This window comes from Corythoichthys intestinalis, chromosome 7 (assembly GCF_030265065.1).
Source record: "Corythoichthys intestinalis isolate RoL2023-P3 chromosome 7, ASM3026506v1, whole genome shotgun sequence".
In the NCBI taxonomy this organism is placed as follows: Eukaryota; Metazoa; Chordata; class Actinopteri; order Syngnathiformes; family Syngnathidae; genus Corythoichthys; species Corythoichthys intestinalis.
This window is the reverse complement of record NC_080401.1, coordinates 36,140,757-36,144,575: the sequence shown is the minus strand read 5'-3', so window position 1 is coordinate 36,144,575 and position 3,819 is coordinate 36,140,757. Positions and strand designations below refer to the sequence as shown.

At 43.9% G+C, this 3,819-nt stretch overlaps 1 non-coding gene across 1 annotated transcript; it reads left to right on the top strand.

The window, feature by feature from the left end:
• The first annotated feature begins 1,579 nt into the window (after positions 1-1,579).
• trnap-cgg (transfer RNA proline (anticodon CGG)) lies at positions 1,580-1,651 on the top strand. The gene has a single exon. It is a non-coding gene; the product is annotated as a tRNA-Pro (tRNA).
• The last annotated feature ends 2,168 nt before the right edge of the window (positions 1,652-3,819 follow it).

Below are 3,819 nucleotides of genomic sequence, written 5' to 3'. Positions count from 1 at the left end.
AATCACTCCTGAGACAATCCTTCCTGTTTGTATGCGGTACAGCTTTCGTACTTTTTCAGCCTAAATCCGGCGTTGGATCCCAGCATGTCTTGCGACCGACTGCAAAACTGAATCAGACTGTATGACAGCTCCCAACTTGATGGCGTTGCGCAGTGGCTGAGGAAATGACACGTCAATACAATTATGAAGTCTAGACTATGACAAAAATTAAAAGAGCTGTCAAAAAACAAATTTTAAGATTAATACGGCTAATGAAAACTTCATATTTACAACTTAAAAAGAATTACATAAAAGATACCACCTCTTAGTTGGAAATAGTTTTCCATTTTTTCATCTTGGCCTCATTATTTTATATCACAAAAACCTGGCATTTAAACAGGGGTGTGTAAACCTTTTTTTATGCGCAATACAAACTGAAATCCATGTGAATTACTACTACTACTACTGTATTAATGTATCTTTTTTTTTACCCTTTGTGTAATTTGGATCGAATGATCATTGCCAGCATATCGCCGTCAATGGCGCAGAGTAAATAGATGTACCTCTTATGATGGATAAATAAAGCTAAAAAAAAAAACGTAGTATGCATCATGGCTTTAGGTGCCAAAACACAAAATTAGTTGTTGTTTAGTTTTTAAAACTCAATGTAATTACAACACAGCATGCATCTATAAGCTTATTTGTATGCTGCAATGTGAAGCACTAGCCCGAGTGCAGGCCAAAGCAAACCTAAACCTAAGTGATATTGATTCTTTGGTTTTTTAGCTATTCCGGTTGCATTATACAAACAAAAACAACAAAATATAGAGTCAGCCTCGTTGAGGATTACGTAAAGTGTTACAAGTGGAGCAAATTTTTATTCAAGCATTGATTGGCAGGACTGTGGGCATTAATGGATGGGCTCTAATAGTTGCGCCTTACAAAGATGAAGCGCCACATGGACAGTTAGGATAATTTACACGCCACTTACAGCGGTAGTATAAAAATAAATCTGAAGCAACTCCACCACCGTTGCTTTTGAGAAGATGACAAACACAAGCACAAATGCCATTATCATCGATCGCCAGGCTTTTATTACTAACTTTCCAAAGGGAAGTCGGATGAATAAATTAACATGCAAAACAGATGTGATTTGTTTCCCCCTGAAAGTCAGTTGAGCAGCTTTAAGACCGTTTTTTTCCCTTCTCCTACACCTAGTGAACAATGATGTTCGGCGTGATGAAGTGAGTCTTAAAGAGAGGCGCCGCAGTCAAACAGGGGCCTCTCAATGACATTCTCAAGGTTGTGAGCTGCGAGCTGTTTTAATGTCAAACTGGCCTTTTTCCACTCAATAATATCACTGGAGCAAGGAAAGCATGACATGTCATCGAAAGCGATGATAATACTCTCCTGCTAAAATTCAATGTTTGAAGTCTTTTACATGTACTGTTATATGGGTTAGCCGTCATATACTGTAAAAATAAATTTAAGGTCACCCCTCCCAGGCGAGCCCTCTTCAATCGTAATTCTCACTTCAGCCTTTGCAATTGGGTCAATGGCTTCCATCTGACAATCAGTGGGCAAAAATTTGAGGTACTGTGGCTCGTTGGTCTAGTGGAATGATTCTCGCTTCGGGTGCGAGAGGTCCCGGGTCCGACTCCCGGACGAGCCCTTTCGGGTTGGCAAAGTATACTAATCTTTGTCCTCTTGAATACTAATTCTCACTTCAGCCTTTGCAATTGGGTCAATGGCATTCATCAGATAAACAACGAGTAAAATCAAGCTAGTGCAGCTCATTGGTCTCATAGTATGGTGCAAGGGGTCCCGGCTCCTGGACGATCCCTGTTCAATTGGAATTTGTATTTCATTTTCTGCAATTGGGTCAATGGCATTCATCTGAGAAAGAAGGGGTAAAACCATGATCTACTGTGGCTCGTTGGGGTCGTGGTATGATTCTCGCTTTGGGTGCGAGAGGTTCCGGGTCCGACTCCTGGATGAGCCCTTTCCAGTAGGAGTTGTATTTTAATCTTTTGCAAATGGCTCAATGGCATTCATCGGAGAAAGAAGGGGTAAAAGCATGATTGACTGTGGCTCGTTGGTCTAGTGGTATTATTCTCGCTTTGGGTGCGAGATGTCCCGGGTCCGGCTCCCAGATGAGGCCTCTTCAATAGTAGTTCAGTCCTTCAGCCTTTGCACTTGGATCAATGGCATTCATCAGATAAACAAGGAGTAAAACCCAGCTAGTGTGGCTTGTTGGCCTCATGGTATGGTGCAAGGGGTCCTGGGTCCAACTCCCAGATGAGTCCACTTCAATTGGAATTGATATTTCATCTTTAGCAATTGGGTCAATGGCATTCATCAGATAAACAAGGGGTAAAGGACCTACATATTGCGGCTCGTTGGTCTAGTGGTGTGATTCTTGCTTCGGGTGCAAGCAAGAACGGACGAGCTCTCTTGCATAATAACTCTCACTTCAGCCTTTGCAATTGGGTCAATGGCATTCATCGGATAAATAAGGGGTAAAACCTAGCTAGTGCGGCTCGTTGGTTTTGTGTTATGGTGCAAGGGGTCCCGGGTCTGGCTCCTGGACGAGCCATCTTCAATTGGAATTGGTATTTCATCTTCCGCAATTGGGTAAATGGCATTCATCGGAGAAAGAAGGGGTAAGACCAGGGGTGGGCAAACCAGTCCTCGGGGGCCGCAGTGGGTCCTGGTCTTTATTCCAACTGATCCAGCACCGAGCTTTTAACCAATGAGGTTTCAATGGAAACAAGAAGCACCTGACTGCAATCAACTGATTGCACTCATAACACACCAGATTGGTGAAAAGGTGTCCTCTTGATGGGTTGCAGCAAAAACTCGCACCCACAGCTGCCCTTTGTGGAATAGTTTGCCCACCCCTGGGTAAGACCATGATATACTGTGGCTCGTTGGTCTAGTGGTATGATTCTTGCTTCGGGTGCGAGAGATCCTGGACGAGCCCTGTTCAATAGTGATTCTGTCTTCATCCTTTGCAATTGGGTCAATAGCATTCATCAGCGAAACAAGGAGAAAACCTGGCTAGTGTGGCTCGTTGGTCTCGTGGTATGGTGCAAGGGGTCCCAGGTCCGGCTCCCGGATGAGCCCTTGGAAATTGGCATTTCATCTTTGGGAATTGGGTCAATGGCATTCATCGGAAAAACAAAGGGTAAAACACTTAGACATTGCGGCTCCTTGGTCTAGTGGTATGACTCTTGCTTTGGGTGCAAGAGATCCCAGGTCCAACTCCTGGAAGAGCCCTCTTGAATTGTAGTATTTCAACATTGGCAATTGGGTCAATGGCATTCATCAGATAAACAAGGGGTAATACACCTAGATATTGTGGCTCGTTGGTCTCATGGTATGCTTTTTGCTTTGGGTGCGACAGGTCCCTGGTCCCCCTCCTGGACGATCATTCTTTAATAGTAATTTTTACCTTAGCCTTCGCAATTGGTATAGCAATTGGTATTTCATCTTTGGCAGTTGGGCCATTGGCGTTAATCGGAGAAAGAAGGGGTAAAACCATGACCTATTGTGGCTCGTTGGTCTAATGGTATGATTTTTCAATTTGGGTGCGACAGATCCCGGGTCCGACTCCCGGACGAGCCCTTTTCAATAGTAATTCTCACTTCAGCCTTTGCAGTTTGGTCAATGGCATTTATCGGATAAACAAGAAGTAAAACCTAGCTAGTGTGGCCCGTTGGTCTCGTGGTATGGTGCAAGGGGCTCCTGGACGAGCCCTCTTCAATTGGTATTTCACCTTTGGCAATTGGGTCAATGGCATTCATCGGAGAAACAAGGAGTAAAACGCCAACTGATTGT